The sequence below is a fragment of the Muntiacus reevesi genome, chromosome 1 (assembly GCF_963930625.1).
Source record: "Muntiacus reevesi chromosome 1, mMunRee1.1, whole genome shotgun sequence".
Taxonomy (NCBI): Eukaryota; Metazoa; Chordata; class Mammalia; order Artiodactyla; family Cervidae; genus Muntiacus; species Muntiacus reevesi.
This window is the reverse complement of record NC_089249.1, coordinates 247,056,388-247,067,978: the sequence shown is the minus strand read 5'-3', so window position 1 is coordinate 247,067,978 and position 11,591 is coordinate 247,056,388. Positions and strand designations below refer to the sequence as shown.

Below are 11,591 nucleotides of genomic sequence, written 5' to 3'. Positions count from 1 at the left end.
GAAATTCAGTAATTCCTCTCCTCACCAAAAACTAATAAATTATAGGCAAACAAACCTTTCCCTTTGTCTGGTACTGCCAGAAATTCCACTGTAGACTGGATTAGGTATTGTGATCCTCCACGTTTTGGATTTGAAAGAGAAATGATGAAGAAAGAAGTGGCCTCTAGCACACATCTTATCTATTTTAATATTTTGGCTGAGGGCCATTCTCAACTATAAGAACTCTCAGACCCACTGTATTGTGTGCATACACACATGCACTCACACAAACACATAGACCACACACACACACAATACATAGCATTACACAGTGTCCTTGCTAGTTCTCTCTCTCTCACTCTCGAAATCAGTCACATATCCAACCTTGTTGAAATCTGATTCAATCAAAAACACAAAAATTTCCCTTTAAAAAAGAAAACAATTTTTATAAAATAAAAACAGAGCAAATAGACCTCTTTGAAGATGCAAATGTGATGGTTTCCGGTAGAGAATCAGAGAGAGCATGAACCAAAGGAACACACTCTGGAAGTAGAGGATAGTGCCTTGCTTTTATGTGAGGGTGACAACTTTGAGAGGCAGAAGGTATATGAACACATACACTTTCTGTATATGGACAGAAATAGAGGGAGAAAAGCTGTCATTTTAGCAAGAGTTATTTTATTGGGACACCGTGCTAACAGCTGGGTAAATAACAAAATACTATGCCAGAGTTTAACAGGTCTTCTTCCTTTCTCTTGTTTCCATTGTGAGCTCTGGGAAACGGAGAGAAAATGTAATGAAGCATATTTCTTTTTAAGCGGCACGTAGCTAGCCTCTATGTGGATCCTGTTTTCTGGCATCATTTTAATTAGAAAAGGCGAGAATATTATCGATGTTCCCCCACTCCCCTTCCTGGTGTCTAAGTGAGGGTTTCACAGAGAACTGGCAACCAACACAATTTTGACAGTGAACTCCTTTCTCTTAGAAGCATTCCTCCAATCCCCAGATAATACCCCTCATTCCTCCCACATTAACTAACACACACAACTTTCTTCCTCCCACCCTCCTCCAGCCCACACTTCTCTCTGAAACGTATAACATAATTGTGAAGGCTAATTATCAAATAATGCTTAAGCCTTTGGGAGCAAGATAGGGGGTTCTAGAAATGTTTTTGAAAGTCCCCAGACTGCAATAGAAACGTGATTAACTGAAACAAAAATGCCTGGTGAAAAGTTTCAAACTAAAGTCAGTTTTAAAAAAATGTTTTAATACATATATGTATGTATTACACATATGTATAAGTAATATTGTACTATATAATATATATTGTAGCATATATATAATGTGCATGTGTATGTGTGTGTGTGTGTATATATATATATATATATATGATATATTAGTTTTTTAATTCTAACTAGATTCTCTGTCATTCTAGTGCAGGTCCCTTAAAGAGAGAAATAATTAGAAACTGACCCATTCTTTTCCTAATACTAGGCTATTCACCATGCATTTCTGTCTACTCACTACCTCCCCTGAGAGAAGACACTCAGCTGGCTCTGGCAGGAAGGAGGAGCTGCCTTTAGTCAGAGGGGAGGGGAGAGAAATTCTGGACAATGTAATTCTCATCTTGGCCCAAACTTGAGCAGATAGGACCTAACATAGACTTTATCATGCAGCACCCATGAACACCACATTTTACAGAGTACTGTACTGCATGCTACATACTGCAATGAGCAGAGCTGGGTAGTCCAGGAGGTTGGGAGAAGACCACTGGACCTCCTGTCTCCCTTGCCTCCTCCACTCCAAGCGTGGGCATAGGTTTTATATCGGCATCCTCAGACCAAAGCAAACAGTGGCTGTGGATACATGTGTATGGGGTCCAAGGCCTCAGCTGTGATATACAGAGAAGTTAAAAATAGCGCCCAGCTGGAGAGATTTCAACTGTCCTGGGACCCTGGGCAGTTACAGAGCAGAAGGTGCAGGAGGTGGAGTAGGAGGAAAGAAAGTTTGAATAATAACCATGCATGGTCTATCATGCAAAGAGCTGTCAAAAGAAGCTGCCTCACTCTTTCTTCAGTAGAATCCATGACCAGGATGCTGATTCTGTGCACGACAAGCTCTCCAACGGGAAAGAGAGCCCATGCATGAACCCTGGGTCAAGAAAGCAAAAATTCATTCTGAGAATCAGCCTGCAAATGAGCATTCCATGAGGATCAGCTCTTGATTCAACGCTGGAGGAGGGGTTATCCATGAGGTCCAGGGACTCACTTCCTAATTGAAGGAGCAAGTCCTACTGGTTGTCTTTACCTCATGCCCAGTGGAGACTTCCTGCCTTATTCAAGGGACTCAGGCATGAATGGCAATTCTGGGCAAGTGGTAGTCAGAATGTATGAGCGATAGTTTCCCCCTAGATTACTGGGCAAGGCCTGACTCATCAATAATTGGGACTAATGACACCTCAATGTGCACACTTTCTTATGATGTGACGTCATGCCATCCAAATTACACAGTTACTACTATGGTGTATGCAGTATTCCATATTCCTTACAGCCATGGAAGAATCAGGACATATCTCCTCAGTTCAGTTTTCCTTTTGGTACAGGAAAGTAGGCTAGGGAGATTATTCTTCTTATTAGTTAGTAAGCATAAATGGAAACTAATTCAAACATTGATGCTGAAGCTCCTATACTTTGGCTACCTGCTGCAAAGAGCAGCAGGAAGAGACCTGGATGCTAGGCAAGATTGAGCACAGGAAGAGAAGGGGATGATAGAAAATAAGATGGTTGGATGGCATCACCGACTCAATGGACATCAGTTTGAGCAAACTCTGGGAGATAGTGAAGGACAGGGAATCATGGCATGCTGCAGTCTGTGGGGTTACAAAGAGTTGGACTTGACTTAGCAATTGAACAGCAACAAAACATTAGTCATCAAATAAATTGCAGGCTTCCAGGAGACTATTCTGAGCTAGTCTCATCACCAACCTGTAAACGAGTTTACTTTTCTCTGTTATTAGGAATTCTTTTGTGCAAAAAGCTTACCGACATGGTATGTTAGATTGTGGCTCCCTTCAAGATATCCATGTTTTATTTTATTTTATTTTATTTTTTTATTAGTTGGAGGCTAATTACTTCACAACATTTCAGTGGGTTTTGTCATACATTGACATGAATCCATGTTTTAATCCCCAGGTCCTTCCTATGAATCTTACTTTAATGGCAAAAGGGATTTTTCCAGTGTGATTAAGTGAAGGATCTTGAGATGGAGAGATTATCCTGTGTTATCTAGGTGGGCCCTCATGTAATCAAATGTGTACTTATAAGAGGAATGCAGAGGGAGACTTGGCTACATGATGATGGAGGCAGAGATTGTAGTGATAGGAGTTGAAGATGGAAGACAGGGCCATAGCAAAGAAGTACTGATGGCTAGATGCTAAAAAGGGCAAGGAAGCAAGCTATCTACTTCCAGAGTTTCAAAGAAATCCTGCCAACATGTGATTTTAACCCATTTTGGACTTCAGATCTCTAGAACTGTAAGATAACAAGTTTGTATTGTTTTAAAGCAGTAGATTTGTAATTGATTCATTCTAGCAGCAACAGGAAACTAATATAAAAGTTCAAGTCAGGTGGATCAGCAACTTCACACTATTATAGTGAATGATGTTAGTTCAAACCGGAGAACATAGGATGTTGAGGGATATTTATTGTATCCCTTCTCCACTGGAAGCTATTATATTAAGCCACAGAGTATGTTTAGTTCAGACTGGCTTCCAAGCATTTATTCCTGCCTTGAGAGCCACCCTCATCTATCCTACTGTAGATTCTACTGTGAAACAATTAAATGAAATCTCCTTAAACATATTTTTGATGGAAGTGAGGTTTTTGGTTCCAAATTGTTATTTAGTCACTAAGTCATGTCTTGACTCTTTTGAGATCCCATGGACTACAGCCCACCAGGCTCCTCTGTCCATGGGATTTCCCAGGCAAGAATATTGGAGTGGGTTGTCATTTCCTTCTCCAAGGGATCTTTCCAACCCAGGGATTGAACCCACATCTCTTGCACTGGCAGGCGGATTCTTTACCACTCAGCCACCAGGGATGCCACCTTTGGTTCCAAATCAGTTCAGTTCAGTCACTCAGTCATGTCCGACTCTTTGCGACCCCATGGAAAGCACGCCAGGCTTCCAAATAGGCTTTTAATAATCAGGAAAGGCAAAGAAAGATTTCTAATTCTACAAAGGTAGTAAGGTCTTAGCTCCAGTGCCAGGCTCATATTTTTAGACTGTATAATATGAGAAGTCTCAGGGTAACAAACTGTCATTTCTACCAATCTGCTGTTGTGCTGTAAATGTATACTCTTCATTGGAGACTATGATTCAGTTTCTCCAATTCACCCAATAAAATGAAAACAATATTTTTAAATAGTCACTCATTACCCTGAATCATAAATCAGCTTTTAAATAGGCACATATTTGCCCAGATGTCTTCTGAATTATCACACAAACCAAACAATTGAAACTTACATTTAAAAGAGTTAACTGGAAGATAGGCAAAGAGGATCCAATGCTCAACTAATAGGAGACTTCAAAGAAGAAAGCAAATAAAAATAGGAATCACAAGAGAACAATAACCAAAAAAACCCAAGAACTATAATTCAGCAAAGTTTTCCCAATATAAAAAATGATGTGAACTATATATTGAAAGAACATAGCCTATACTTGAGAACACTGACCCAGATGACCAAAATCAAGACATAGTCTAGAAAAATTATCACATTTAAAAGAAAAAAAAATCTGGGTAGCTAGGCAAAAAGAACATATAAGAGAAATCAAATTAAATTATCTTCTGATTTTTTTTGACAGCAAAGCTTTTTGCCAGAAGAAATTACAGTAATGTATTTAAGATATTCAAGGAGAAAAAATGTGAACTAAGGATATTTTATCCAGGAAATCACAAACTGCTAATGACATGCAAAGATTCAGAGAATATTATTCCCATGAGTCCTTCCTAAGAAGTCTACTAAAGAACAAGTTTCAGACAGGTATTGCTGGTGAATATTAGATATATAGTTTCTTGAAGCTAAAATACTAAATGAGGGTTAAAAGGTAGAGATTCCAGTATGTAATGGCTATATGATTTAAAATGCAAATATACGACTATAAAAAAATGGGGAGAAGATTAGCATATGCAAAGAAATGCTTTATCTGCTTTCAGTAATAATAATGTCAGTGATAGTACAGCAATTATTACTCTGAGAATGTTGTATATGTGAAGTAGAAAAAAGCAAATGCTAACAATGGAATATTTCTAATTCTACTATCCCTTGCACCTTCAAAAATTTTCTGATGAAAGAAAGGAGTTACTAAGGCAATGTTAAGTAGACATCCTATAGATTTAAAGCTGAATTAGAAATATCAGTATGAACTCAAGGTATTTGTTTATTCTAGCTTTTTCCATTAAAAGGATTTAGAAACAAAAATTAACCTGATAGCTGTAAGCATCTTCAGCACTCAGATTTGACTTTCAAGTGACATATCCCATTGAATGAAACCAGGATTTCTTGGATAAATGGCTAATTTAAGGTCTGCAGCAGGAAATATCCATGAGTTTGGAACATCTTGACATGAAGTTAGAAGGAAGTGGTAAAAAAACCACTAAGGTCATGTCAAAAGAATTCAGGAAGCACCTTGAAGAATTTTCCACTGCCAAAGATTTGAGCTATGTAGAAGATTGAAGCTCATCAAATACATATAAAACCATGCATGAATTAATGACATGCATTTTTAAAATAATAATTGGTTAACTTCAGACAAAACAATGATCCAGTTGTGATCTTGAAAACTAGGCAAATAAAACAGTAATCAAATCTTGTCTTACCTATCCTATATGAATTGTAGTATGGTGTAACAAAGCAGCAGATGAGATGTTATTCCTTTATATTTTTAAAATGTACCCCAAGTAACAAATAAAAATATACTATAGAATTAAATTATTACTAGTTTTCAACTCCCAATGAATTAATGAATGTCAACATTGAGCATCTATTTTAATTAATATCAAAAAACAGCATAAACCAGACACAAGACAGAACATCACCTATAACTTAATTAAAGAGATCAAAACTGTGTCAGATCAAGCCTCTCGATATAGCTTCCAATCTGCAGGAAATACAAAAGACAGAGGAACACACTGAAATTCATCATGAGTGAAAGTGAAGTCGTGTGCGACTCTTTGTGACCCAATGAACTGTAGCCTACCAGGCTCCTCCATCCGTGGGATTTTCTAGGCAAGAGTGATTGCAAGGCAAGAGTGGGTTGCCATTTCCTTTTCCAGGGGATCTTCCTCACCCAGGGATGGAACCTGGGTCTCCCACGTTGCAGGCAGATGCTTTACTGTCTGAGCCACCAGGGAAGAATCATGAGTGAGCAGTCAGCAAATCTGACTGTAGGAAACTTAACAAGCCAAATGGCCCAGACTTGTCCACAAATAGATTGTAAGAAAGGGAAAGAGCTAGAGGGAAAAACCATAGATTAAACAGACCTAAAAGGTATATCAAGTTTAAAAACTTAAGGGCAAGAATAAACTACAATTCAGCGATGCACACTTGAATGATAAAACCACAAATAAATGCAAGGACATGATTAATATAAAAGTCAGGATAGTGGTTACTTCTGGAGGTAAGGAGAAATTGTGTTGATATGAGGTTCATGGAGAAGTTACAGGGGTGGCTGGAGATTCTATTTATTGATTTGAGTGATAGTTATAAGGGTGGTGATGGTTGAAATCACTCAGTTGTGTCTGACTGTGTGCAACCCCATGGACTGTAACCTACCATGCTTCTCCATCCATGGGATTTTCCAGGCAAGGGTACTGGAGTGGGTTGTCATTTCCTTCTCCAGGGGATCTTCCTGACCCAGGGATCGAACCCGGGTCTTCAACATTGTAGGCACAGACGCTTTACCATCTGAGCCACCAGAGAATTCCATTTAAAAGGGTACTCACTGTACAATAATTCACTAAGTCTTATATTAGGGTTTTTTTTTTTTTTTCTATATGTGTGCTTAATTTTACAATAAAAATATTTTTAAAAGGAGTTAATTGCAATGGTTTTTTTCTCTATGTTAATTATTTGGTCTTAATAAATAAGAAACTCTCCCCAAAGCAAGGGCTTCTTGGATTTCTCCAGGACTATTATGACCAACCTAGACAGCATATTAAAAAAGCAGAGACATTACTTTGCCAACAAACGTCCATCTAGTCAAGGCTATGGTTTTTCCAGTGGTCATGTATGGATGTGAGAGTTGGACTGTGAAGAAAGCTGAGCGCTGAAAAATTGATGCTTTTGTTGGAGAAGACTCTTGAGAGTCCCTTGGACTGCAAGGAGATCCAACCAGTCCATCCTAAAGGAGATCAGTCCTACGTGTTCATTGGAAGGACTGATGCTAAAGCTGAAACTCCAATACTTTGGCTACCTCATGTGAAGAGTTGACTCATTGGAAAAGCCCCTGATGCTGTGAGGGATTGGGGGCAGGAGGAGAAGGGGACGACAGAAGATGAGATGGCTGGATGGCATCACCAACTTGATGGACACTAGTTTGAGTAAACTCTGGGAGTTGGTGATGGACAGGGAAGCCTGGCGTGCTGTGATTCATGAGGTCGCAAAGAGTCAGACACAAATGAGCGACTGAACTGAAGACATAATAACTAGTGTCCAGCCATGATCACTGAATTTAGCACATGGCACAGTGGTAGAGAATCTGCCTGCCAATTCAGGAGACTCAAGACACAGGGGTTCAATCTCTGGGTCAGGAAGATCCTCTGGAATGAAAAAATGGCAACTTGCTATAGTATTCTTTCTTGCCTGGAGAATTCCATGGACGGAGGAGTCTGGTGGGCTACAGTCCATGGGCTAACAAAGAGTTGGACATGACTGAGCACACACACACAGAGCTCATTAAATTCCTGTTGCATGAATCTATGAATTAGTGAGTCTATAGACAATACAAACACTCCATAGTTTACAATGTTCTGTACCTTTCTATTAGATGGCTCTCCAGGCTAGAAAATCTTCAGGAGCTCTCTATTACATGTAGGAAATGCTTATACTTCTCAGCTTCACATTCCAGCCTCTTTTCCAAAAACCAGTTCCAATCAATCTTTCCAATCTTACCACAGTTACTAACTCAAATCTAGCTCCTATTTTTTCCATTTCCCCACTCTCATGCCTTCTCTGGTAGCTTTCACCTTTCTCTGTACTTGCATAAATTCTACTCATCTTAGAGCCACTTAAGGGGTGGCTCTATTCCCATTTCTTCTCTAAAGTCAGTTCTTATTATTCTTTCCCATTTTGCTTTCTCTTTCTTTTGATCTTTAACTATACCTATTATATTATCACTACGAGACACTTAGTCCTTGCTTGCACTATTGTGAGAAAACATTTTTTCTTTATTTGTTTGGGGTCTGCAAATATCTTCTTTATTTCTTAAGTCTGGAACAGCAGCTGATGCTTTTAAAAATTGTTATAGAAAGCCTACCATCACATTTTACACATAAAATTCTCCCAACCAGTATTTGGTTGGGTCATTTGGCCAGTTAGGAGGATAGATGGATGAAATGTATGGATAGATAGAAGAATGGATTAAATTGTCATAAATTTGAGAACATTCGATGGCTACTGACAGACAAAAGATATGCAAGTTTATATTCAATAAGGGCAGAATTACAAGGGTCTATTTGATTCTGAAAAAGATTCTGGTCAGAGGCTCTCTGGTCAACTATGGGCAGTTAAAGATGTTGAGCATCTGGAGAATGAGATGCTGAAGTGAAAAAAGAGGACACTGAGAATGACTGAAGGAAATTACAGATAAACTCCCTTTCACTCACAGCTTTGTCCACATCTGGATCTATCAGGGATGAATCACACATTTAAATATTGAAATTTCAAGCAAAAATTTCAAAAATTCCATTCTATACTTTTTTTTTTTTAATTTCTGTGCAAAAATCACTTACGGCAAGTTTGGGACTGGGCAGGACTATAAATTGTGTTGGCTGAGAGCTCTTTTTGTTTTAAAATCTAGGTATGAGCAATTACCGTAAAAAATTAGAGGCCCAACCCTTCGGTTACAAAGGTGACATGTGCATAAAGAAGGAAAGAGAAAGTCCCTGAAATGTGTCATCTATCCCAGAGAACTCTGAGCTGAAAGAAATCCTTGTTCTGGTCAGAACACCAGGCTAGTGAGTAGCCTGATGCCCAGGACCTGCTTCTTCTGGTTCCTTCCTTCCAACTAACCACAGGCCTGCTTTCCTTTTAAAGGAATGGTTCCAGGGAGAAATCTTCAAGCACTAGACTGATTGGAAAGAATAAATGAATGGGAGTCTGTGAGCTGAAATGTCAGCAGATGTAAATAAACAGAATTCGAGGTGAAAAGAATGGGAACGTCCAGAATCTACAAACTCCTTTCCTCTCATGCTCAGGCATTTTCCCTCCAAGATAGCCTGGAAACAAGAGAAAGGCCGTCCGTGGATTGGATACCTCCTGTATCATGAAAACTACTTTTAACTGCTTCCATATGTGTAATTTTAATATCTAACCCCACCCCTCAACTTGCAAGGAAAGGATTATCTTCCCTATTTTACTGGTAATGAACAAAGAGATCAAGACTTGACCAAGGCCACACACCTAGTAAGTGTCAAAACCAGGATTCAAACTCATGTTTCTTTTTCCTCCAAAGTCCTGCCCACTACATCTCTAGCAGAAACAGAATCTCAGCATGTGTTAGCTGAGGCATGACCTCACTGTCATGCCCATTTCACAGATGAAGAACTTGAGGCTATTAAGGAGAAGCAACTTGCCTGATGACCTTCTATAACCCAGGCTTTCTTGTTTCCAGATAGGAACTTGCAATCACTTGAACTCACCAGGGTCCTACAAGAACGGCAGACTCAAGTAGCATAATGAAGTGATAGTTAAATGCAAGCGCACATTTAAAGGAAGCTAACAAAAGCTGGTGAGACGTTCCAGGTGTAGCAGCTGCATGGGGGCCAGGGCCGAACCCTGTGCTGAAAGGACTAGGTTAAGGCCCCGAGCCCAGAGAAACCTGTAGCTGAGGCTGAAGATATAGTTGTAGAGGGCTCTGAACTTCAGTAGAGAAAGCCCCTGCCCGCCCGTAGCATGCCTGTCTCTTCTCCAGCCTGCTAGTGCCTGTCATAAGCTGAACCACACAGAAAGCCAGAAAATAAGAAATTCCCAGGATGTGGCTTCCAAGGGTCAGAGCAAGACAGAGAAGGGAGAATAATGGACCTAGACGGGGAATGAAGACTTCTGAACACACTGTTACATAAGGATGAAAGTGAAAATGAAAGTCACTCAATCGTGTCCAACTCTGCAACCCCATGGACTATACAATCCATGGAATTCTCCAGGCCAGAATACTGGAGTGGGTAGCCTTTCCCTTCTCCAAGGGATCTTTCCAACCCAGGAATTGAACCAGGGTCTCCTGCATTGCAGGCGGATTTTTTACCAACTGAGCTATCAGGATGCTTCTCTGAATTTTGGTCTTTGGAAAGAGTTCTGTCTCAGCAGCCCAAAGTCAACAAAACCATGTAAGTGTCCCCTCCTAGTCAAAGTGGGACCAGGAAGTCTTCACATGGGGAAATATAGGGCAGCTAACAGCACAGAGTTGGATCTGTCACAGCCCACTACAGGTGTGTTATCCTAATCTGGCCAACTTGCCTGTGATGAAGGGGACAGAAGCCCTGCTGCTCTAACCTTCTTGGGATCAAAGGCATGACCTTGGGACTTGGTACCCAGGCTTTGGTACCCAGGTCAGTCCTGGTATTCACTGGGAAAGTAATTGCTATTTCAGGTGAGCTTATGTGGGCATTTGAATATTCAAAATAGGAGGCAGGAACATATGTGCTAATTACCAGTGCTTGGAAGTCAATGCCACTTTTAAAATAAAGGCAGTCTTATCACTTCTCGGCCTTTTGGCTAATATCAAATATAGTATCTGTTCTTATCAATTTAAATTAAAGCAATCACTAAATGAAGGCAGATTAAGCATCTCAGAAAGGCACACTCCTATTATCTATGCCTTTAGCACAGGCATCCTTGCTTTGATGCTACCTCTGTCTCTCAACACACACGCACACACCAACACACACACACACCGCACGCCACATCAGGTCTCTCAGGCCCAAACCAACCTTCCATTCCCTCCTGAAGTTTTAGCCCCAGCTTCACTGAGCACCACCTCCTCACCCTGATTTGGTCATATTTCTTATTTAGTTTAAATCAACAGTCTGATTTTATCAACAATAATGCTTTATGGAGGTTTATTTCTTCAAACAGACTGCGCTCCTCTTTGCTATAAAGTTAATTTTATGTTCTTTGTTCACTTTCCTAATCTGCAAATTACATCCTCCTGTTCCCTGATTACTTACTATTGGAAAAACAGCCCCTTTTTACTTCCAGTTTGAATATTCTCTGCCTTATCTTGATGACCCTAATCTCTCTCCCCTGACTGGCCTCTCAAAGCAGCAGTAAGTAACCAGGCGGGGTGCAGCACAAACCCCCACAATAGCGAGTCACCGGCAGGAGCCTGGCTCCTCTGC

The 11,591-nt window shown here is 40.0% G+C and overlaps 1 pseudogene; it reads left to right on the top strand.

Annotated features, from left to right (window-relative positions):
* Positions 1-10,948: 10,948 nt before the first annotated feature.
* On the top strand, positions 10,949-11,061 carry LOC136156547 (U2 spliceosomal RNA; annotated as a pseudogene).
* Positions 11,062-11,591: the final 530 nt, after the last annotated feature.